The sequence below is a fragment of the Loxodonta africana genome, chromosome 11 (assembly GCF_030014295.1).
Source record: "Loxodonta africana isolate mLoxAfr1 chromosome 11, mLoxAfr1.hap2, whole genome shotgun sequence".
Classification (NCBI taxonomy): domain Eukaryota; kingdom Metazoa; phylum Chordata; class Mammalia; order Proboscidea; family Elephantidae; genus Loxodonta; species Loxodonta africana.
In genome coordinates this window covers 7,193,878-7,220,310 of record NC_087352.1, presented here as the reverse complement: position 1 = coordinate 7,220,310, position 26,433 = coordinate 7,193,878, and the positions used below count along the sequence as shown (strand labels likewise).

Genomic DNA, 26,433 nt, shown 5'->3' with positions numbered 1-26,433 from the left:
CCTGTGCGCAGTCACAAGGAGCTTCTCGGTGTGAGCACCAAACTGAGAAACCATGTTTTTCCAGGATTGCACTATTTTCTTTAAAGATACAGCCAAGGATTTTATAACGTCTTCTCTTGCTACATTTCTCATGGAGATGGCAAGCAAACTTGTACCCGAAAAATTAGTTATACATATAAAGAACCTGTCAATGAACATCTTAAATACACTGCTTATGTATCTAATTAAACAGAGTCTTACGCTGGCATGGAGCAAGATTGCAGAACTATTACGAAATACCTGGATTCGTCTTCGTGAGACGAGATGCCGTAAACAAAGAAGTGATCACGTTATACTATTACTTACACCGAACGAGTAGCAATATAATGATTTGTTTTAATAAGATAACAATGAGGCGAAGAAAGAAGAGAGGTCTTGTACTATTTTTTAAAAAGGCTGAAAGTGGTAATTCTTTTTGAGCTACTGTATTTTTTACAAGAATAAAAAACTACAAAAAAGAAAAAAGGTGATAATTTTTCCTTGTTCTATTTTTTATTCCTAATTATCCATTATTGCTTGATCATTCTTTTTTTATGGCATATAATCTCAGTGAGAATATATAAGAGATAATTCCTAATTGTACTATCATACAACAGAGTGCTTTGGGAAAAGTTTGTCAATCAACAAAGATAGAAACCTATTTCCCAAACTGGTGATAACTGAATTGTAGAATGAGAAAGTTGAAAAAGCTTGCATTATCATGTATTTCAAGGCAATAAAAATTTTTCAAATGGATGAAAGTTATTCTTTTTGTGTTGTCTGTGTTTTAAAAATGATACAAAAATATAGCGAAGAAAACGAAGTGAAGAGTATTTTTTCTTGCTCTATCGTAGTTAGCAATTATTACACAATCCCTCTTCTTTGCGTAAGAATATTGTCTTAATTTAAATCTAATACGAGACATTTCTCAATTGTTCGATCATACAACGGAATATTTTTGGAAAAGTTTGTCATTGTTGACCAACAAAGATAGAAATCTATTTTTCCAAACTGGAGATAATTGATTTTTATAAAGAGGAACGTGAATTCACAAAGCTTTCATTATCTACATATTTAAAAAGAATAGTATTTTTTTTCAAATGGATAAAAGCTATTCTCGTGTTGTCTGTGTTTTTAAAAATAATACAAAATTTGTGAAAAAAACCGAATTATTTTTCCTTTCTCTACCGTAGTTAATTATTACGTGATCGCTCTTCTTTGTTTAGGAAATATCGTCTCGTTTTAAAAAATACCAGATATTTCTTAATCGTTTTGTGATACACCGAATCGCTTTTGGAAATGTTTGTCAAAATTGATCAACAGGGATAGAAGTCTATTGTTCCAAACCTGTGATACTCCAACCGTATAATGAGAAAGCTCTAATTCACAAAGCTTGAATTATCCATATATTTAAAAACAATACAAACTTTTTTCAAATGGATAAAATTTATCATTCTTTTTGTGTTGTCTATGTTTTTAAAAATAATACAAAATTTCAGAAAAGAAAAAAGTGATAATTATTTTTCCTTGCTCTATAGTAATTAGCAATTATTACGTGATCACTCTTCTTTGTTTTCGGGATATAGTCTTATTTTAGAAAAACACCAGATATTTCTTAATCGTTCTACAAGAGAATGCTTTTGGGGAAGTTTGTCAATCTTCATCAACAAAGATCAAAACTGTTTTTCCAAGCCGGTGCCGTTCGAATCTTATAACGAGAAACCTTGAATTCATGAAGCTTGCATTATGTATATATTTAAAAACAATAAAAGACTTTTTTAAATGGATAAAAGCCATGATTCTTTTTGTGTTGTCTATGGTTTTTTTTTTTAAACAATACAAAATTTCAGAAAAGAAAAAAGTGATAATTATTTTTCCTTGCTCTATCAGAATTAGCAATTATTCTATGGTTGCTCTTCTATGTTAACAGAATATCATCTTATTTTAGAAAAACATCAGATATTTATTTCTTATTCATTCTATAATACAACAGAATGGTTTTGGAAAAGTTTGTCAGTGTTGATCAACAAAGGCAGAACTCTGTTATTCCAAACCAGTGATATTTAAATGGTATAATGAGAAAGCTTGAATTCACAAAGCTTGCATTTTCCATCCATTTTAAAATCATAAAAAAGCTTTAAAAAGGACAAAAACGCTAACTGTTTCAGTGTTATCTACATTTTTTATAACTTTACAAAATTACTAAAATAAGAAGAAAGAAAAGGTGATAATAAGTTTTCTTTGCTCTGTTTCCAATTAGGAATTATTACATGATCACTCTTCTTTGTTTACTCAATGTTGTTTTATTTTAAAACAAATATGAGATATTTCTTAATCCTTCTATAATGCAGCAGAATGCTTTTGGAAAAGTTCATCAGTGCTGATCAACAAAGACAGAAATCTATTTTTCCAAACCTGGGATATTCGAATTGTATAATCAGAAACCTTAATTCACAAAGCTTGCTTTCTATATGTTTAAAAAGCAATAAAATATTTTACCAAATGGATGAAAGTTATCATTCTTTTTGTGTTGTCTGTTTTTAAAAATGATATAAAATTTCAAAAAAGGAAAAAAGTGGTGATTATTTTTCCTTGCCCTATTGTAATTAGCAATTATTATATGATGGCTCTACTATGTTTACGAAACATGGTCTTATTTTAGAAAAATACCACATATTTATTTCTTAATCCTTCTATAATACTACAGAATGCTTTTGGAAAAGTTTGTGAATGTTGATCACAAAGATAGAAATCTGTTATTCCAAACTGGTACTATTTGGATTTTGTAATGAGAAACTTGAATTAATAAAGCTTGCATTATCTATATATTTAAAAACAATAAAAATTTTTTTCAAAAGGATAAAAGTTATCATTCTTTCTGTGTTATCTATATTTTTAAAAATGATACAAAGTTACAGAAATAAAAAAGTGATAATTATTTTTCCTTACTCTATTCTTAATTAGCAATTTTTACATGCTTGCTCTTCTTTGTTTACAGAATATCATCTTATTTTAGAAAAACACCACATATTTCTTAATCGTTCCATAATACAGCAGAGTGCTTTGGGAAAAGTTTGTCCATGTTGATCAACAAAGATAGAAATCTATTTTTCCATACTGGTGGTAATGGAATTTTATAATGAGAAACTTGAATTGACTGTATTTAAAAACAATAAATTTTTTTCAAATGGATAAAAGTTATTCTCTTTGTGTTGTCACTATTTTAAAAAAATGATACAAAATTACAGAAAAGAAAAAAGAAGTGATAACTATTTTTCTTGCTCTATTTGTAATTACCAATTATCACATGATCGCCTTTCTGTGTTTATGAAATATGGCCTTGTTCTAGAAAAATTCCAGATATTTCTTAATCGTTCTATAATACAACAACATGGTTTTGGCAAAGCTTGACAATCGTGATCAAGCAAAGATAGAAATCTCTTTCTCAAGATTTTTGATAACTGAATTGTATCAAGAAAAATCTTGAATATACAAAGTGTGCATTATTTCTATACCCTAAAACAATAAAAATGTGTTTTTAAAAAGGAAAAAAGTGGTAATTCTTTTTTGTGGTATCTATATTTTTAACAATAAAAAAGTTACAAAGAAATGAAAGAAAAAAATGGTGAGAAGCATTTTCCTTGCTGGATTCAAAATCAACAATTATTACCTGATCATGTTTTGTAAACAAGATGTCTCCTGTAAAATTTTTTGAGATATTTCTTAATTTCAGCTATTTTTCAAAACTAGTGAGAATTGAATTGTATAGTGAGTATTCTTGAACTGACAGATGTTGCATTATCTATATTTTTAAAAACAATAAAAATCATGATAATCAGTTTTGGGTTGTGCGTAATTTAAATAACAATAAAAACATTCCGTCAAAAAGAAAAGGACAAAAAAAGTGATAATTATTTTTCCTTGCTAGATTTATAATTAGCAGTTGTTACGTGATCATTCTTCTTTGTTTACACTTCAGCCTTCCCCACAAATTCCGCTTCAGCTGAGTTCTAAGTGTTTTTATTGTTATTTCTTATCTGCAAGTCCCCATCATTTCCTCTTTGAACAGGGGGTTTTGCTAGATTTATAATTAGCAGTTGTTACGTGATCATTCTTCTTTGTTTACACTTCAGCCTTCCCCACAAATTCCGCTTCAGCTGCGTTCTAAGTATTTTTATTGTTATTTCTTATCTGCAAGTCCCCACCATTTCCTCTTTGAACAGGCAGTTTTTTAAAAAGTTATTTCCATAAATGTGGTGGTTTTCTGGTTACCCTACGTTCAATTTTCTAATAGCACAGTGGTCACAGAACATGGTCTGCGTGATAAAATTTTTTTTACAATATTTGCTTAAAATTGCTTTTTGGCCTAGTATATCTGCCAAATACACATAAATGTCCATGTGTGCTTGGAAAAATATGTATTCTATGTATGTGTTTATATACCCTTACTGACCAGTTTGTCTGCTTGATCTATCAACTATTGAGAGAGACGTGTTAAAATTTCCTACTTAGCGTAAGCCCTTGGTTTTCTCTAGACTTGTCGGTACAGACCTCCTTGAGGGGATTTTATGATAGAATTCAGTGAAAGCATCCGGAGGAATTATAGTATTACATGCAGATGGCTTTCCTACTTACCTCACTCCAGCCCTGGGCAGTGTTCCTTCCCTTCCGTCCTGCTGAACTGAGCAGCCCTGTCTCTGGGAACCTTGGAGCTTTTGCCTTGATAAGCCCCAGTATCTCACCATCCTGTGGTTCCAGAAGAGCTGGTCTTAGCTGGGGCTGCCCTCCCAGGGATGCAGGGTCAGGGAGATAAAGCTCTGCTCCAGTCCTATGTCCTTTATACTGTGTCTTCATAGAAAAAAGTTTCGAAAAAACTACCGTGTTCCAATCCTATGGACTTGATCGCAGTACAGTGCTTTCCATGTGCATGGACCCCTTTATGGTCCCCAGCATCAGGGGGAGGATCCCTGTTGCCTGTCACTGCCTCTGACATTTTCACTATCAGACTTCCTGACTGCCATCAGGTGGGTGGTGACAGCCTTCTGAAAAGAGCGCTGGGCACTGTGGCAAAGCTCATTGGCCAGGAGCTCTTTCTGCATCAGAGGAGACATATGGCACTGCTATTTCTGTGAAAAGTGGAACCTCCTGTGTGCAGTGTGACCAGCAAGTTGAGAAACCATGTTTTTCAAGGATTGCTTATTTCTTTTATATGAGATAAAGCCAAGCATTTTATAATTTTTTGTTTGTTTTTGGGTTTTTTTTTTTTTTTGCTACATTTCTCATGGAGGTGGCAAGCAAAATTTTACCAGAAAATTTAAAAATAGGTATACAGAGCCTATCAATGACCATCTTAAAAAGGATGTTTATGCATCTAATTAAGTAGATTCATACATTTGTATGGAGCAAGATTGCCAAAGTTCTTGAAATCGATTTTGTTGTGGAACGATTAAGAAATATACTGGTTTGTTTTAATAAGTTAATATGCCGTAAACAAAGAAGACTGAACGTGGTATAATTGCTAAGCATACCAAATGTGTAATAAATATACCAATTTGTTTTAATAAGTGATATACCATAAACCAAGGAGAATGATCATGGTATAATTGCTGGATATACTACTGGACGTCTAAGAAACATACCAATTTATTTTAATAAGGTGATATGCCGTAAACAAAGAGGAGTGATCACAGTATAACTGCAAAATATACTGAAAGTCTAAGAAATATATTGATTTATCTTAATGAGATGATATGCTGTAAACAAAGGAGAGCGATCAGGGTATAATTGCTAAGTATTACAAATTGCTAAGAAATATGCCCATTTGTTTAAATAAAATGACATAAAAAAGAGCAAACAGGATATAACTGGTAATTATTCCAAACGCGTAAGAAACATACTGATTCTTTCTAATAAGTTGGTAAGTCCTCAACAAAGAAGAGTGAACAGGGTATAATTGCTAAGTATACCGGAAGTCCAAAAAATATACCAATTGGTTTTAATAAGATGATATGCCGTAAACGAAGATGTGTGATCAGGATACTATTGCTATTTATAAATCCAGCAAGGAAATATGGAAGACAAGGAATTATCACCTATTTTCCCCTCTTTCTTTTTTATTGTTTTGTTGTAAAAATATAAAACCAAAAAAATCAGTCAATGCTCAACCATTTCAGGAGGTGACATTTGCTCAGGAACCGATGGTCCTGAAGGTAGAAGTCCAAGCTGCTCTGAAGGCATCGGTGAAAAACAAGGCTCCGGCAATTGATGGACTACCAGTTGAGATGTTTCAACAAACGGATGCAGCACTGGACGTGCTTGCTCATCTATGCCAAGAAATTTGGAAGACAGCTACCTGGCCAACTAACTGGAAGAGATCCATATTTATGCCTATTCCCAAGAAAGGTGATCCAACAGAATGTGGAAAATATCGAACAATATCATTAATATCACACGCAAGCAAGATTTTGCTAAAGATCACTCAAAAGCGGCTACAGCGGTATACTGGTAAAGAACTGCCAGAAATTCAAGGTGGATTTAGAAGAGGATGTGGAGCCAGGGATATCGTTGCTGATGTCAGATGGATCCTGGCTGAAAGCAGAGAATACCAGAAAGATGTTTACCTGTGTCTTATTGACTATGCTAAGGCATTCAACTGTGTGCACCATAACAAATTATGAATAACGTTGTGGAGAATGGGAATTCTGGAACGCTTAACTGTGCTCATGAGGAATCTGTACCTGGATCAAGAGGCAGTCATTTGAACAGATCAAGGGAATACTCCATGGTTTAAAGTTAGGAAAGCTGTGCATCAGGGTTGAATCCTTTCATCACGTCTGTTCAATCTGTATGCTGAGCAAATAATCTGAGAAACTGGACTATACGAAGAAGAATGGGGCACCAGGATTGGAGGAAGACTCATTAAAAACCTGCGTTATGCAGATGACACAACCTCGCTCACTGAAAGTGGAGAGGACTTGAAGCATTTACTGATGGAGAGCAAAGACCATAGCCTTCAGTGTGGATTACACCTCAACACAAAGAAAACTAAAATCCTCACAACTGGACCAATAAGCAACATCATGATAAATGGAGAGAAGATTGAAGTTGTCAAGGATTTCATTTTACTTGGATCCACAAGCAACACCCATGGAAGCTGCAGTCGAGAAATCAAAGACATATTGCACTGGGCAAATCGGCTGCAAAAGACCTCTTTAAAGTGTTGAGAAGCAAAGATGTCACCTTGAAGACTAAGGTGTTCTTGACCCATGCCATGGTGTTTTCAATAACCTCACATGCATGTGAAAACTGGACAGTGAATAAGGAAGACCGAAGAATTGATGCCTTTCAATTGTGTTGATGAAAAATATTGAATATACCACGGACTGCCAAAAGAATAAACACATTTGTCTCGAAAGACGTACAACCAGAATGCTCCTTAGAAGCAAGGATGGCGAGACTATGTCTCACATACTTTGGACATGTTATCAGGAGGAATCAGTCCCTGGAGAAAGAGAGGGTCAGCGAAAAAGAGGAAGACCCTCAATGAGATGGATTGACACAGTGGCTGGAACAATGGGCTCAAGCATAGCAACGATTTTGAGGATGGCGCAGGACTGGGCAGTGTTTCCTTCTGTTGTGCATAGGGTCGCTATGGGTCAGAACTGACTTGAGGGACTGATGAACTGCTTACTTGCTGGTTTATCATAAACTACAAGCTGAAAACTTCTGGGAGTGATCCTGTGGTCTCATCACGATCTTATCAACTTTGTCAGCTTTAGCAAGAAATTGAAATGGAGCAAATAAACATCCCTGTGAACTCTATGTGGTCTCCTGGCTTCCTTCTCTCGTGGGTCCCAGGGTCTCTGTCCTGGACCCTGAGGAGTAAGGGGATTGAAGCTGGAGAGGACCCATGAGAAGGCTGAGGTGATCTCCCTGGGGAAGTGTGCTGAGGGGATTGAGGGTAGATATTGTTTACAGAATGGCGGAGTTTCAAAGTCTTTTCAAAGCGCCAGAAACATTTTCTGTGTCAAGGCTGATGCATGCCACTGCTACTTAGGTGAAAGTCAGAGCCTCCTGCATACAGTCATAACTAGATTCGCTGTGTGAGCAGCAAGCTGAGAAGCTATCTTTTTCAAGGATTGCCTGATTTCCTTTATACGACATAAAGTTAAGCATTTTTTTATTATTATTTTGCTATATTTCTCATGGAGATGGTAAGCAAAATTGTACCAGAAAAATTAATCACGTGTGTAAAAAGTCTGTCAATGACCATCTGAAAAAGTATGTTATGTATCTAATTAAGGAGATTCTTCTTTTTTTTTTTATGTTTGTATGGAGCAAGATTGCCTAACTTCTTGAAAACAGTTTTGTTGTAGAATGATTAAGAAATATCTCGACTCATTTAAATAGATAATTCGCCATAAACAAAGAAGAGTGATTCTCATGGACTGAATTGTGTCCCCGAAAAATATGTGTCAACTTGGTTAGGCCATGATTCCTAGTATTGTGTGGTTGTCCTCCATTTTTTAAATTTTTTATTGTAAAAAATACAGATAACAGAAAATAATTATCACTTTTTTCTTTTTGTACCTTCTATCGTAAAAATTATAGAGAATGCAACATAGGCTAATTCAACATTTTTCATTTGTACAATTCGATTATCGTCTTTTTTCCTCCTAATAACATGTCCGAAGTTTGCGAGACAAAGTCTCGCCATTCTCATTTCTTGTATCCTGATACTCTGTTGAACTCTTCTATTAGTTTCAGTAGTTTTTGGAGGATTCCTTAGGGTTGTCTCTGTATAAGATCATGTCAAATAGAGATACTTTGACTTCTTCCTTGCCAATCTGGATGCCCTTTATTTCTTTATCTTGCCTAATTGCTCTGGCTAGGACCTCCAGCATAATGTTGAATAAGAGAGTGGTGATAAATGACATCCTTGTCTCCTTCCCGATCTCAGGGGGAATGCTTTCAGGCTCTCTCCGTTTAAGATGATGTTGGTTATTGGCTTTGTATAAATGCCGTTTAGTATGTTAAGGAATTTTCCTTCTATTCCTATTTTGCTGAGAGTTTTTATCATGAACGGGTGTTGAACTTTGTCAAATGCCTTTTCTGCATGAATTGATAAACTCATGTGATCTTGTCTTTTGTTTTATTTATATGATAATTACATTGTTTTTCTAATGTTGAACCATCCCTACATGCCTGATATGAATCCCACTTGGTCGTGGTGGATTATTTTTTTGATATGTTGTTGAATTCTATTGGCTAGAATTTTGTTGAGGATTTTTGCACCTAAGTTCATGAGGGATATAGGTCTGTAATTTTCTTTTTTTGTGGTGTCTTTACCTGGTTTTGGAATCAGGAATATGCTGGCTTCATAGAATCAGTTTGGGAATATTCCATCCTTTTCTATGCTCTGAAATATCTTTAGTAGTAGTGGTGTTAACTCTTCTCTGAAAATTTGGTAGAACTCTGCAGTGAAGCCGCCCGGGCCAGGGCTTTTTTTTTGCTTGGGAGTTTTTTGATTACCTTTTCAATCTCTTCTTTTGTTATGGGTCTATTTAGTTGTTCTACTTGTGTTTGTGTTAGTTTAGGTAGGTAGTGTGTTTCTAGGAATTCATCCATTTCTTCTGGGTTTTCCAATTTGTTAGAGTACCATTTTTCATATTAATCTGATATGATTCTTTTAATTTCAGTTGGGTCTGTTGTAATATCGCCCATCTCATTTCTTATTTGGGTTATTTGCTTCTTCTCCTGTTTTTCTTTTGTCAGTTTGGCCAATGGTTTATCAATTTTGCTGATTTTTTTCAAAGAATCAGCTTTTGTTCTTGTTAATTCTTTCAATTGTTTTTCTGTTTTCTATTTCATTTAATTCTGCTCTAATTTTTAATATTTGTTTTCTTCTGGCGTCTGAGGGTTTCTTTTGTTGTTCTCTATTTGTTCAAGATGTAGGGATAATTCTTTGATTTTTGCCCTTCCTTCTTTTTGTATGTGTGCATTTATTGATATAAATTGACCTCTGAGCACTGCTTTTGCTGTGTCCCAAAAGTTCTGATAGGAAGTGTTTTCATTCTCATTGGATTCTATGAATGTCTTTATTCCATCCTTAATGTCTTCTATAATCCAGTCTTTTTTGAGCAGGGTATTGTTCAGTTTCCAAGTGTTTGATTTCTTTTTCCTGCTTTTCCTGTTATTGATTTCCACTTTTATGGCCTTATGGTCAGAGAAGATGCTTTGTAATATTTCAGTGTTTTGGATTCTGTTAAGGCTTGCTTTATGACCTAATATGTGGTCTATTCTAGAGAATGTTCCATGTGCACTAGAAAAGAAAGTATACTTGGTTGCTGTTGGGTGGAGTGTTCTGTATATGTCTATGAAGTCAAGTTGGTTGATTGTGACATTTAGATCTTCTGTGTCTTTATTGAGCTTCTTTCTGGATGTTCTGTCCTTCACCGAAAGTGGTGTGTTGAAGTCTCCTACTATTATTGTGGAGCTGTCTATCTCACTTTTCAATGCTGATAGAGTTTGTTTTATGTATGTTGCAGCCCTGTCATCGGGTGTGTAAATATTTAATATGGTTATATCTTCTTGGTATATTGTCCCCTTAATCATTATATAGTGTCCTTCTTTATCATTTCTGATGGATTTAACTTTAAAGCCTATTTTGTCAGAAGTTAATATTGCCACTCCTGCTCTTTTTTGATGGTTGTTTGCTGATATATTTTTTCCATCTAAGGTGTGTTTCTTGTAGACAGCATATAGATGGATCATGTTTTTAATCCATTCTGCCACTCTCTGACTCTTTATTCGTGCATTTAGTCCATTTACATTCAGCGTAATTATGGATAGGTATGAATTTAGTTGTATCATTTTGGTGTCTTTTTTGTGTGTTGTTGTTAGTTTCTTTTTCCCACTTAATTTTATGTGCTGAGTAGATTATATACTGTCCTTTCCTCATGTTCATTGTCGTTGATTTTGTTTCTGCTGAATCTATATTTTCCTTGTATTTTATTTTGATGTGTAGGATAGTTTGTCTCCTTTGTGGTTACCTTATTATTTACCCAGATTTTTCTAAATCTAAACCTAACTTTTAGTTCTTTGTATCACCTTATCTTCCTCTCCATGTGGAAGATCTATGACTACATTTCTTAAAAAAAAAAAAAAATTTTTTTTTTAGTCCCTCTTAATTGTTTTAATGTTGTCTTCTTTTACATAATAACATTGCTGTTTCTCTGTTTTGAGCTTTTTTTTTTTTTAATCTTGATTTATTTTTTTGATTTCCCTGTCTGGGTTGATTTCTTCTTGCCCCACCCAGTGTTCTAGTCTTGGGTTGATACCTGATATTATTGATTTTCTAACCAAAGAACTCCCTTTAGTATTTCTTGTAGTTTTGCTTTGGTTTTTATGAATTCCCTAAAATTCTGTTTATCTGGAAGTGTCCTAATTTCACTGTCATATTTAAGAGACAGTTTTGCTGGATATGTGATTCTTGGCTGGCAATTTTTTTTCCTTAAATTTTTTTATAGGTCGTCCCATTGCCTTCTTGCCTGCATGGTTTCTGCTGACTAGTCTGAGTTTATTCTTGTTGGGTCTCCTTCGTAGGTGACTTTTTGTTTATCCCTAGCTGCTCTTAAAATTCTTTGTTTTGGCAAGTTTGATAATAATATGTCTTGGTGACTTTCTTTTAACATCTACATTACGTGGAGCTCGATGAGCATCTTGGATAGATATCTTCTCATCTTTCACGATACCAGGGAAGTTTTCTGCCAACAAATCTTCAACAATTCTCTCTGTATTTTCTGTTATCCCTCTTGTTCTGGTACTGCAATCACTCTGAGTTATTTCTCTTGCTAGAGTCCCACATGATTCTTAAGGTTTCTTCTTTTTTTAAAATTCTTTTATCTGATTTTTCTTCAAATATATTAGTGCCATTTACTTTATCTTCAAGTTCAGAAATTCTGCCTTCCACTTGCTCAAATCTGTTTTTCTTGTATCTCTATTGAGTTGTCTTCTTCTGCAATTTTATCGTTAATCTTCTGAATTTCTGATTGCTGTCTCTGTATGGATACTTCCAGTTTACTAAATTTTTCTTTATGTTCCTGAATAACCTTTTTAATTTCTTCAATTGCTTTATTTGAGTGTTCTTTGGCTTGTTCTGCTTATTGCCTCATTTCCTTCCTGATGTCTTGAAGGGTTCTGTATATTAATCTTTTGTATTCTGGCTCTGGTAATTCCAGGAAGACACTTTCACCTAGAAGATCCCTTGATTCTTCGTTTTGAGAGGTTGTTGAGGCAATCATGGTCTGTTTCTTTATATGACTTGATATTGACTGTTGCCTCTGAGCCATCTATAAGTTATTGTATTAGTTTATTTTATGTTTGTTTACTGTGTCGTAGCTTCTTGCTTTGTTTTGTTTCCATATGCCCAAATGGGTTGCTTGAGTGAGCTAGCTTGATTATTTTTGCCTTTGAAGTTCTGCCGTCCTGTCTTCAGATGGCCAGAGTTGTTATGAAGTATATCAGTCTAGGAGTCCATTCACTTTTCTTGTATGAATTCAGCTCTGGTGTCCAGGTAGCTTATCATCAAGTGTCTGGTACGGGCTGTGTCCTAGAGTGTTTGAGGGGCAGGGGTGATTGGTGTCGGTACCAGTATCTGGTTGTAGCAGGGGGGTCACACTCTGAACAAGGCTGGGGGCTGAGGATTGTTCCCCACATGTCTCTGAGGGAAGTGTGTTCCTGTTCTCTAGAGCATACAGGTGGGAGGGCTCTGCAGGTGGACCATGGGCACCCAATGATTTTGGTTGTAAGGACTGGAAGGTACCAGTTATCTTTGTACCTCTGTCATGGGTAGCTGGATGATCTGAGTGGAGCCACCAGTTTTTAGGCCCCTGATGTGGGTAGGTGAGGACCCTGTTTAATAAGCAAAGCAATGTCAAACATCAAACATCCACCTCTCTGCCACACAGCTGAAATGGTTGGAGTCTGCCAACAAGGGCCTATTCTTCTGAAATAGGCCCACACAGGTCTACACAGAGGGGAAATGTATTCAAACTCCACAGACCCTTTATGCCTGGACAGAAGCCACTTCTGTCCTGAGCTTCCCTGGTTAGTAGAGCTGGAAAACAATCTTTTCCCCGAACTGCAAACTTATTCCTTCTCCAAGGCCTGGAGGATGCCTCTAGGCACTCAGGGGGGCCTATCTCAGCCCAAGGGAAGTCACTGCTGAAGCCGGCTTGGGAGCAGGCGGGGGAGGGGGTACGGTAAAATATACGCAAGTACTTAGCTTTTGCCAAGAGCACCGTTCTTGTCTGGTTCCAGAGGTGTAAGTAGGCTGTGTGGCTGGCTACTTCTCCCTGAGGAAACTGTGGCCCAACGCTAGTACCAGCCTACCACTGCCGCTCTGGGAATGGTGCCTGAGGGCTCCGTGCATTTCAGATCTGGTAACTCCTCTCCACTTCTGAAATGTCTCTTTCTCACCCTGCCCCTCAGTTCATTTCCTAAGCCTTTGATGTTAAGGGCTACTAGCTTGTGATAAATATACTTGTTTCACTTTGTTTTTTTGGGTCTTTGCTGTAAAGAGGGCTGAAGGGCAGGGTCTGTCTATTCTGCCATATTGGCTCCGCCTCCTCACCTTTCTAATGAGCATCTGGCTGTACTTCTTCTAAGGGATATTTGTTCATTCTTCTGGCAGTTCAAGGTATATTAAATATTCTTCACCAACACACTAATTCGAAAGCATCAATTCTTCCATTGTCTTTATTCACTGTCCAGTTACCTAACTATAGAGAAGGTTATATTTAACAAGTGGATCTTCATTCCTTGGCTCTGCTATAACAGAGACACCACAAGGGGGTGTGAGCTCTCTAGCCCTGCTGTAAGAGAAATTCTGCAAGTGGGCTTTAGTCCACTAGCACTGTTTTGCCTCACTAGGAGAAGCTCCAGGTGGGTGGTTGAGGGTACATTTGTGATTAGATGGGAGGTATGGAATTGAGGACCAGAATATAGACAGCATCTTTGAGGGCTGAAGTCTGACAAATGGTAGGGTCCAAAGGTGGGTCCATTGGAAAAGGAAATATTCCAGGAAGGAAAATACCGGAAACGATGTGACTGAGAGGTACATTTTATTCTTTCTGTGGCATGCACAACAATGAAAGACTTCTAGGTCAACACTGGAAACAACATGACTATAGAGAACCTTATCTGTAACAAATTGTGTAACGATTCAAGAACATGAGACTGTCAACTTCAAGTACAGAAAACTCCTGTAATCAGTAGCACGTTGGCTGTTTCGTTCTTTGCAGAATACTTACAAGGTAAACGAAAACATTTTCATTTTGCAACCCCTTTTTAAGAGCAGACCTGCTTTCCAAGAAAATGTTGTCATTTTCACAGACAAAGTCTAGCTCTACAGCAGTATGGTATCTGATACGAGACCACCTTTCAAAAAATTGTTATGTGATTATATAATCTAATTTTTCCTGGCGGAAGAAAAATATTACACACAGAACAAATATTTATGTCCATAAACATACACAAAGAGGGAACTTGCACCTTCAAGTCTAATGATTCAGCTCACTGATTCATGTGAAAGAGCTGGCTCTAGCACATGCCCTACCTTGACATTCTTCCCGGGGTTGTGTTTCTGGAAGAGCATGTAAGTCACGTTACATGAGCAGTATGAGGGCTGATGCTTTCCCAACGCTATCTGTGGGGGGATAATGTCTAAAATAAAATTTGTCATTTCTAAGGGCACTGACCTGTAGGAGGGAACGGGTAGTGCGCCATTATGGAAATAATGAAAGTTTCTATTTCAAAGTCAGCAGTGTACGTCACACTCAAGAAGAGAGCCCTAACGCAGCTGCAACAAGAGTGATTCCAGGAAACGATACTTTGACCACATGACACAGGAACAAAATTCAAGCAGAGGCACAGCTGCTGCTGTGGTCGACTATTTCACTGTTAGTGGATTAGGCAGAAGGCTAAAGAAAACGTTGTGTAGTTACAGCACCTTTTCACTAACAGACCAATAATACGAGAAAGATTTGTCATTTTCACACAGAGACTACCGAATTCTACCTTCACGGTAGTATAATATCTCATGCTCAGCTATGTTTCATAAATATTTTGGGATTTCATAACTTTTCCTCAGAGGAAGGAAAATATTATCCCCAAGGGAATACATCCTTACATCCATAAACATACACAAATAGGAAGTTCTTGGCTTAAACTCTAACAGTAATATTCATATCTATGCTTATCATTTTAACCAAGAGCAACATTAATATGTATGGGATATTACTTAAACTAAAGGTAGCATTCACGTATACAGATTTTCATTTAAAGCAACAATAAAATTCATATGTTTGGGATACCATTTTAATCAACAGAAACATTCATATGTTTGGGATATCATTTAACCAACAGTAGCGTTCATATGTATGGGTTTTCATTTTAAACCTCAAGGAAACTAGGAGATGAGTCATGTGTCTGTCCAACACCAGGACTTGGCAGCAGCTTTTAGGGCAGACACCTCGACTCTAACAGTCTTACAGCTCCTTGTAGTCAACCTTTTCTCCTAGTGTTAAGAAGCAAGGATGACGATGAAGGCATGTTGTCAAATTGCTGGCTCTCATGGTCAACATTGACCATACAATTGCTCAGCAGTTTATGCTTCTGTGTGACATTAGTAGTATTAAAAGGCAGCCCTCTCTGGGACCTAAACCATTCCTGTGCCTGCAGCCACCAGACCAGTTCATTATGTTTTCCCTGGATTCAATGATTTCATTTATGAAAGACAAGGCCATTGATTTTCTGACGCATATAGCCACTGAATCTCTCATGGAAAAATTAAGAGTATTTCTAGGAGACAAAGTAGTATCCTTTCCACAGAACCCGGTAACGACTTGGTTAACACAAATGTGTACATCTGTAATGGAGAGGACTCCAATACTTGGACCGGAGACACTGAGGATGTGTCTAAAGGAGCTTTTAAAACTGATGTCTAGATATCTAATTAAGCAGATTCTTAAGTCTGTACTGAACAAGATCGCATCAGTTCTAAAGGGACTGTTTGTCAGTAAATTCTCCGTCCTGCATTCAGAATCGACAAGGAAACCACAAGTTCTCTCTACCGCTGTGTGATGGGCACCGTTGACGCTTAAAATCTTCCACTGTCGTCGACGCCCGAGGCAACCAGACGCTCTGTCAGTTGCATCGTTTGCGGAAGGTTTTCTACCGCTCTCGTGATCCTCAACTGCTGGATCTCCTGGGCCCTCCTCAACCACTGCAAGGAAAGTCTAGACTTTCAGCTTTTTTTTTTTTTTACCAACTCTGCCTTTCCGATCAAGAAGACATATTTGAAAGAACCAAATAAACCTATTTCTAAGTAGAATGTGTCTAGCCGTCTGTTCTGTGGGGACTTCCTTCTGCTGTTGGGCTCAGGATCTCTGGCTGTATGGTGATGAAGAGAGGGGGCTCAGCTGGAGGAAACAGGTGAGATGAGAGACTTTAGAGGGGAGGACTTCTCGAAAGCCTTGAGCCTGGATGGGTTTTAGAGATTGGGGTTGGGTTCAGTCATTGAAATTCTGGGAGACAGAGCTTTGAAAGGGCTTTGAGTTGCTCCTTTCTCATTATGGGAAGCTCCATATGGGATAAGTACAACTGTGAGTGGGTTGATGGTACATTAATGATTAGAGGGGAGCTGTGGGAACCAGGACTAGAGTAGAGACATCAGTTTTTCGGATTGAGGTGTGGGGAGCAAGCGGTGGAGTCCAAAGGAGGGAGGACTGAGAGAGGAAATCTAGAGGGGTAAATGCCTTAAAGGAGTCAACTGATGAGGAAATTTGGATTCTTTCTGTGACATGAACTACACTGAAAAATTTCTAGGTCAGCATTGAAAGTAACATGAATATGTTGTTGTTAGGTGCTACAGAGCCGGTTCCAACTGACAGGGAACAGTGCACTGTCCTGTGCCGTCCTCACAATGCCTGTTATGCTTGAGACCATTGTTGCAGCCACTGTGTCAATCCTTCCTGTTGAGGGTCTTCCAGGATTGCACTATTTTCTTTAAAGATACAGCCAAGGATTTTATAACGTCTTCTGTTGCTACATTTCTCATGGAGATGACAAGCAAACTTGTACGCGAAAAATTAGTAATACGTATAAAGAACCCGTCAATGACCATCTTAAAGAGAATGCTTATGTATCTAATTAAACAGAGTCTTACGCTGGCATGGAGCAAGATTGCAGAACTATTACGAAATACCTGGATTCGTCTTCCGGAGACGAGATGCCGTAAACAAAGAAGTGATCACTTTATACTATTACTTACACCGAAAGAGTAGGAATATGACGATTTGTTTCAATAACAATGAGGCAAACAAAGAAGAGAGGTCTTGTTCTCTTTTTTAAAAAGGATGAAAGTGGTAATTCTTTTTGAGTTACTGTATTTTTTACAAGAATAAAAAACTACAAAAAAGAAAAAAGGTGATAATTTTTCCTTGTTCTACTTTTTATTCCTAATTATCCATTATTGCTTGATCATTCTTTTGTTATGGCCTATAATCTCAGTGAGAATATATTTGAGATATTTCTTAATTGTCCTATCATACAACAGAGTGCTTTGGGAAAAGTTTGTCCATCAACAAAGACAGAAGCCTATTTCCCAAACTGGTGATAACTGAATTGTAGAATGAGAAAGTTGAAAAAGCTTGCATTATCATGTATTTCAAGGCAATAAAAATTTTTCAAATGGATAAAAGTTATTCTTTTTGTGTTGTCTGTGTTTTAAAAATGATACAAATTTACAGCGAAGAAAAAGAAGTGAAAAGTATTTTTTCTTGCTCTATCGTAATTAGCAATTATTACACAATCTCTCTTCTTTGCGTAAGGAATATTGTCTTAATTTAAAACGAATACGAGACATTTCTCAATTGTTCGATCATACAACAGAATACTTTTGGAAAAGTTTGTCAAGGTTGATCAACAAAGATAGAAATCTCTTTTTCCAAACTGGAGGTAATTGATTTTTATAAAGAGGAACATGAATTCACAAAGCTTGCATTATCTATATATTTAAAAACAATAGTAATTTTTTTCAAATGGATGAGAGCTATTCTTCTCGTGTTGTCTGTGTTTTTGAAAATAATACAAAACTTGTGAAAAAAAAACGAATTATTTTTCCTTGCTCTACCATAATTAATTATTACGTGATCGCTCTTCTTTGTTTAGGAAATATCGTCTCGTTTTAGAAAAATACCAGATATTTCTTAATCGTTTTGTGATACAACGAAACGCTTTTAGAAAAGTTTGTTAATGTTGATCAACAGGGATAGAAGTCTATTGTTCCAAACCAGTGATACTCCAACCATATAATGAGAAAGCTTGAATTCACAAAGCTTGAATTATCCATATATTTACAAACAATACAAACTTTTTCAAATGGATAAAAGTTATCATTCTTTTTGTGTTGCCTATGTTTGTTTTTTTTTTAATTAATTTTTATTTAGCTTCAAGTGAACATTTACCATTCCAATCAGTCTGTCACATGTAGGTTTACATACATCTTACTCCCTTCTCCCACTTGCTCTCCCCCTACTGAGTCAGCCCTTTCAGTCTCTCGTTTCGTGCCGATTTTGCCATCTTCCCTCTCTCTCTATCTTCCCATCCCCCCTCCAGTCAAGAGTTGCCAACACACTCTCCAGTGTCCACCTGATTTAATTAGTTCACTCTTCATCAGCATCTCTCTGCCCCCCCACTGACCAGTGCTTTTCATGCCTGATGAGTTGTCTTCGGGGATGGTTCCTGTCCTGTGCCATCAGAAGTTCTGGGGAGCATTGTCTCTGGGATTCCTCTAGTCGCAGTCATACCATTAGGTATGGTCTTTTTATGAGAATTTGGGGTCTGTATCCCATTGTTCTCCTGCTCCCTCAGGAGTTGTCTGTTGTGCTCCCTGACAGGGGAGACATCGATTGTGGCTGGGCACCAACTAGTTCTTCTGGTCTCAGGATAATGTAGGTCTCTGGTTCATGTGGCCCTTTCTGTCTCTTGGGTTCTTGGTTGTCGTGTGACCTTGGTGTTCTTCCTTTGCCTTTGCTCCAGGTGGGTGGAGACCAATTGATGTATCTTAGATGGCCGCTTGTTGGCATTTAGGTCCCCAGGCGCCACAATTCAAAGTGGGATGCAGAATGTTTTCATAATAGAATTATTTTGCCAATTGACTTAGAAGTCCCCTCAAACCAAGTTCCCCAGACCCCAGCCCCTGCTCCGCTGACCTTTGAAGCTTTCATTTTATCCCGGATACCTCTTTGCTTTTAGTCCAGTCCAATTAGGCTGACCTTCCTTGTATTGAGTGTTGTCTTTCCCTTCACCCAAAGCAGTTCTTATCTACTGACTGATCAATAAAAAGACCTCTCCCTCCCTCCCTCCCTCCCTCCCCCCTTTGTATCCACAAAAGTATGTGTTCTTCTCCGTTTTTTCTATTTCTCAAGATCTTATAATAGTGGTCTTATACAATATTTGTCCTTTTGCCTCTGACTCATTTCGCTCAGCATAATGCCTTCCAGATTCCTCCATGTTATGAAATGTTTCAGAGATTCGTCACTGTTCTTTATCGATGCGTAGTATTCCATTGTGTGAATACACCACAATTTATTTACCCATTCATCCGTTGACGGGCATCTTGGTTGCTTCCAGCTTTTTGCTATTGTAAACAGAGCTGCAATAAACATGGGTGTGCATATATCTGTTTGTGTGAAGGCTCTTGTATCTCTAGGGTATATTCCGAGGAGTGGGATTTCTGGGTTGTATGGTAGTTCTATTTCTAACTGTTTAAGATAACGCCAGATGGATTTCCAAAGTGGTTGTACCATTTTACATTCCCACCAGCAGTGTATGAGAGTTCCAATCTCTCCGCAGCCTCTCCAACATTTATTATTTTGTGTTTTTTGGATTAATGCCAGTCTAGTTGGTGTGAGATGGAATCTCATCGTAGTTTTAATTTGCATTTCTCTAATGGCTAATGATCGGGAGCATTTTCTCATGTATCTGTTGGCTGCCTGAATATCTTCTTTAGTGAAATGTGTGTTCATATCCTTTGCCCACTTCTTGATTGGGTTGTTTGTCTTTTTGTGGTTGAGTTTTGACAGAATCATGTAGATTTTAGAGATCAGGTGCTGGTCTGAGATGTCATAGCTGAATATTCTTTCCCAGTGTGTAGGTGGTCTTTTTACTCTTTTGGTGAAGTCTTTAGATGAGCATAGGTGTTTGATTTTTAGGAGCTCCCAGTTATCGGGTTTCTCTTCATCATTTTTGGTAATGTTTTGTATTCTGTTTATGCCCTGTATTAGGGCTCCTAGGGTAGTCCCTATTTTTTCTTCCATGATCTTTATCGTTTTACTCTTTATGTTTAGGTCTTTGATCCACTTGGAGTTAGTTTTTGTGCATGGTGTGAGGTATGGGTCCTGTTTCATTCTTTTGCAAATGGATATCCAGGTATGCCAGCACCATTTGTTAAAAAGACTATCATTTCCCCAATTGACTGACACTGGTCCTTTGTCAAATATCAGCTGCTCATACGTGGATGGATTTATATCTGGGTTCTCAATTCTGTTCCATTGGTCTATGTGCCTGTTGTTGTACCAGTACCAGGCTGTTTTGACTACTATAGCTGTATAATAGGTTCTGAAATAAGGTAGAGTGAGGCCTCCCACTTTTTTCTTCTTTTTCAGTAATGCTTTGCTTATCCGGGGGTTCCTTCCCTTCCATATGAAATTGGTGATTTGTTTCTCTATCCCCTTAAAATATGACATTGGTATTTGGATTGGAAGTGTGTTATATGTATAGATGGCTTTTGGTAGAATAGACATTTTTACTATGTTAAGTCTTCCTATCCATGAGCAGGGTATGTTTTTCCACTTAAGTATGTCCTTTTGAATTTCTTGTAGCAGAGTTTTATAGTTTTCTTTGTATAGGTCTTTTACATCCTTGGTAAGATTTATTCCTAAGTATTTTATCTTCTTGGGGGCTACTGTGAATGGTATTGATTTGGTTATTTCCTCTTCAGTGTTCTTTTTGTTGATGTAGAGGAATCCAAGTGATTTTTGTATGTTTATTTTATAATCTGAGACTCTTCCAAACTCTTCTATTAGTTTCAGTAGTTTTCTGGAGGATTCCTTGGGGTTTTCCGTGTATACGATCATGTCATCTGCAAATAGTGATAGCTTTACTTCCTCCTTGCCAATCTGGATACCCTTTATTTCTTTGTCTAGCCTAATTGCCCTGGCTAGGACTTCAAGTACGATGTTGAATTAGAGCGGTGATAAAGGGCATCCTTGTCTGGTTCCCGTTCTCAAGGGAAATGCTTTCAGGTTCTCTCCATTTAGAGTGATATTGGCTGTTGGCTTTGCATAGATGCCCTTTATTATGTTGAGGAATTTTCCTTCAATTCCTATTTTGGTAAGAGTTTTTATCATAAATGGGTGTTGAACTTTGTCAAATGCCTTTTCTGCATCTATTGATAAGATCATGTGGTTTTTATCTTTTGTTTTATTTATGTGATGGATTACATTAATGGTTTTTCTGATATTAAACCAGCCTTGCATACCTGGTATAAATCCCACTTGATCAGGGTGAATTATTTTTTTGATGTGTTGTTGGATTCTGTTGGCTAGAATTTTGTTGAGGATTTTTGCATCTATGTTCATGAGGGATATAGGTCTAAAATTTTCTTTTTTTGTAATGTCTTTACGTGGTTTTGGTATCAGGGAGATGGTAGCTTCATAGAATGAGTTGGGTAGTATTCCGTCTTTTTCTATGCTTTGAAATACCTTCAGTAGTAATGGTGTTAAGTCTTCTCTGAAAGTTTGGTAGAACTCTGCAGTGAAGCCGTCTGGGCCAGGACTTTTTTTTGTTGGAAGTTTTTTGATCACCGTTTCAATCTCTTTTTTTGTTATGGGTCTATTTAGTTGTTCTACTTCTGAATGTGTTAGTTTAGGTAGGTAGTATTTTTTCAAGAATTTATCCATTTCTTCTAGGTTTTCAAATTTGTTAGAGTACAATTTTACGTAGTAATCTGAAATGATTCTTTTAATTTCATTTGGTTCTGTTGTGATGTGGTCCTTCTCGTTTCTTATTCGGGTTATTTGTTTCCTTTCCTGTATTTCTTTAGTCAGTCTAGCCAATGGTTTATCAATTTTGTTAATTTTTTCAAAGAACCAGCTTTTGGCTTTGTTAATTCTTTCAATTGTTTTTCTGTTCTCTAATTCATTTAGTTCAGCTCTAATTTTTATTATTTGTTTTCTTCTGGTGCCTGATGGGTTCTTTTGTTGCCCACTTTCTATTTGTTCAAGTTGTCGGGACAGTTCTCTGATTTTGGCTCTTTCTTCTTTTTGTATGTGTGCATTTATCGATATAAATTGGCCTCTGAGCACTGCTTTTCTGTGTCCCAGAGGTTTTGATAAGAAGTATTTTCATTCTCGTTGCTTTCTAAGAATTTCCTTATTCCTTCCTTGATGTCTTCTATAACCCAGTCTTTTTTCAGGAGGGTATTGTTCATTTTCCAAGTATTTGATTTCTTTTCCCTCGTTTTTCTGTTATTGATTTCTAGCTTCATTGCCTTGTGGTCTGAGAAGATGCTTTGTAATATTTCGATGTTTTGGATTCTGCAAAGATTTGTTTTATGACCTAATATGTGGTCTATTCTAGAGAATGTTCCATGTGCGCTAGAAAAAAAAAGTATATTTTGCAGCAGTTGGGTGGAGAGTTCTGTATAAGTCAATGAGGTCAAGTTGGTTGATTGTTGTAAGTAGGTCTTCCGTGTCTCTATTGAGCTTCTTACTGGATGTCCTGTCCTTCTCCGAAAGTGGTGTGTTGAAGTCTCCTACTATAAATGTGGAGGTGTCTATCTCACTTTTCAATTCTGTTAAAATTTGATTTATGTATCTTGCAGCCCTGTCATTGGGTGCATAAATATTTAATATGGTTATGTCTTCCTGATCAATTGTCCCTTTTATCATTATATAGTGTCCTTCTTTATCTTTTGTGGCGGATTTAAGTCTAAAGTCTATTTTGTCAGAAATTAATATTGCTACTCCTCTTCTTTTTTGCTTATTATTTGCTTGATATACTTTTTTCCATCCTTTGAGTTTTAGTTTGTTTGTGTCTCTAAGCCTAAGGTGTGTCTCTTGTAGGCAGCATATAGATGGATTGTGTTTCTTTATCCAGTCTGTGACTCTCTGTCTCTTTATTGGTGCATTTAGTCCATTTACATTCAGGGTAATTATAGATAAATAAGTTTTTAGTGCTGTCATGTTGATGCCTTTTCATGTGTGTTGTTGGCCATTTAATTTTTCCACATGCTTTTTTGTGCTGAGACGTTTTTCTTAGCAGCTTGTGAGATCCTCATTTTCATAATGGTTAACTTTATGTTTGTTGAGTCGTTACGTTTTTCTTGGGTTTTTTCTTGAGTTATGGAATTGATATTCCTTTTTGTGGTTACCTTATTATTTACCCCTATTTTTCTAAGTAAAAACCTAACTTGTATCGTTCTATATCGCCTTGTATCACTCTCCATCTGGCAGTTCAATGCCTCCTATATTTAGTCCCTCTTTTTGATTATTGTGATCGTTTATCTATTGATTTCCATGATTTCCTGTTATGTGTATTATTCTGTTTATTTATTTATTTTTTAGAATCAATCTTAATTTGTTTGTTTTTGTGCTTTCCCTATTTGAGTTGCGTTGATATCAGGACGTTCTGTTTTGTGACCTTGTATTGTGCTGGTACCTGATATTATTGGTCATCAGGCCAAACAATCTCCTTTAGCATTTCTTGCAGTCTTGGTTTAGTTTTTGCAAATTCTCTAAACTTGTGTTTATCTGTAAATATCTTAATTTCTCCTTCACATTTCAGAGAGAGTTTTGCTGGATATATGATCCTTGGTTGGCAGTTTTTCTCCTTCAGTGCTCTGTATATGTCATCCCATTGCCTTCTTGCCTGCATGGTTTCTGCTGAGTAGTCTGAACTTATTCTTATTGATTCTCCCTTGAAGGAAACCTTCCTTTTCTCCCTGGCGGCTTTTAAAATTTTCTGTTTGTCTTTGGTTTTGGCAAGTTTGATGGTAATATGTCTTGGTGTTTTTCTTTTTGGATCAATCTTAAACGGGGTTCGATGAGCATCTTGGATAGATATCCTTTCGTCTTTCATGATGTCAGGGAAGTTTTCTGTCAGGAGTTCTTCAAGTATTTTCTCTGTGTTTTCTGTCCCCCCTCCCTGTTCTGGGACTCCAATCACTCGCAAGTTATCCTTCTTGATAGAGTCCCACATGATTCTTAGGGTTTCTTCATTTTTTTAAATTCTTTTATCTGATTTTTTTTCAGCTATGTTGGTGTTGATTCCCTGGTCCTCCAGATGTCCCAGTCTACATTCTAATTGCTCGAGTCTGCTCCTCTGACTTTCTATTGCGTTGTCTAATTCTGTATATTTTATTGTTAATCTTTTGGATTTCTACATGCTGTCTCTCTATGGATTCTTGCAACTTATTAATTTTTCCACTATGTTCTTGAATAATCTTTTTGAGTTCTTCAACAGTTTTATCAGTGTGTTCCTTGGCTTTTTCTGCAGTTATCCTAATTTCATTTGTGATATCTTTAAGTATTCTGTAAATTAGTTTTTTATATTCTGTATCTGATAATTCCAGGATTGTATCTTCATTTGGGAAAGATTTTGATTCTTTTGTTTGGGGGCTTGGAGAAGCTGTCATGGTCTGTTTCTTTATGTGGTTTGATATCGACTGCTGTCTCCGGGCCATCACTGGGAAACTAGATTTTCCAGGTAATCAGCTATAAAAAAATGCAGTCAGATCCCTATCTGAATTCTCCCTCTGGCTCAGGGTATTCGGATGTTAATGGAGCCGCCTGGTACGCTGGCTCCTAGTTCTGGAAACCGTCGCTGTCTGCCCGTATTTGTTCGTTTTCCGTCTCTAAGTCTGTGTTTGTTGTTCAGAGTTTGTAGATTGTTATGTATGTGATCGATTCACTTGTTTTTCTGAGTCTTTGTTGCAAGAGGGATCCGCGGTAGCGTCCACCTAGTTCGCCATCTTGGCCCCGCCTCCTATGTTTTTAAAAATAATACAAAATTTCAGAAAAGAAAAAAGTGATAATTATTTTTCCTTGCTCTATAGTAATTAGCAATTATTACGTGATCACTCTTCTTTGTTTTCGGGATATAGTCTTATTTTAGAAAAACACCAGATATTTCTTAATCGTTCTACAACAGAATGCTTTTGGGGAAGTTTGTCAATCTTAATCAACAAAGATCAAAACTGTTTTTCCGAGCCGGTGCCGTTCGAATCTTATAATGAGAAACCTTGAATTCACGAAGCTTGCATTATCTATATATTTAAAAACAGTAAAAGACTTTTTCAAATGGATAAAAGCCATGATTCTTTTTGTGTTGTCTATGTTTGTTTTTTTTTAAACAATACAAAATTTCAGAAAAGAAAAAAGTGATAATTATTTTTCCTTGCTCTATCGGAATTAGCAATTATTCCATGGTCGCTCTTCTAAGTTTACAGAACATCATCTTATTTCAGAAAAACATCAGATATTTATTTCTTATTCATTCTATAATACAACAGAATGGTTTTGGAAAAGTTTGTCAGTGTTGATCAACAAAGGCAGAACTCTGTTATTCCAAACCAGTGATATTCAAATGGTATAATGAGAAAGCTTGAATTCACAAAGCTTGCATTTTCCATCCATTTTAAAATCATAAAAAAAGCTTTAAAAAGGACAAAAACGCTAATTGTTTCAGTGTTATCTACATTTTTTATAACTTTACAAAATTACTAAAATAAGAAGAAAGAAAAGGTGATAATAAGTTTTCTTTGCTCTGTTTCCAGTTAGGAATTATTACATGATCACTCTTCTTTGTTTACTCAATGTTGTTTTATTTTAAAACAAATATGAGGTATTTCTTAATCCTTCTATAATACAGCAGAATGCTTTTGGAAAAGTTCATCAGTGCTGAACAACAAAGACAGAAATCTATTTTTCCAAACCTGGGATATTCGAATTGTATAATCAGAAACCTTAATTCACAAAGCTTGCTTTCTATATGTTTAAAAAGCAATAAAATATTTTACCAAATGGATGAAAGTTATCATTCTTTTTGTGTTGTCTATGTTTTTAAAAATGATATAAAATTTTAAAAAAGGAAAAAAGTGGTGATTATTTTTCCTTGCCCTATTGTAATTAGCAATTATTATATGATGGCTCTACTATGTTTACGAAACATGGTATTATTTTAGAAAAATTCCAGATATTTATTTCTTAATCCTTCTATAGTACAACAGAATGCTTTTGGAAAAGTTTGTGAATGTTGATCACAAAGATAGAAATCTGTTATTCCAAACTG

At 36.3% G+C, this 26,433-nt stretch overlaps 1 long non-coding RNA gene across 17 annotated transcripts in view; it reads right to left on the bottom strand.

Moving 5' to 3' along the window:
• Positions 1–1,835: 1,835 nt before the first annotated feature.
• LOC135232766 (uncharacterized) overlaps positions 1,836–26,433 on the bottom strand; it is a 116,073-nt gene continuing 91,475 nt past the window's right edge. For all 17 annotated transcript variants that reach the window (XR_010323322.1, XR_010323327.1, XR_010323321.1 and 14 more), the window contains one exon: positions 1,836–25,128. This is a non-coding gene — a long non-coding RNA (uncharacterized LOC135232766). The remainder of the gene's footprint in view (positions 25,129–26,433) is intronic.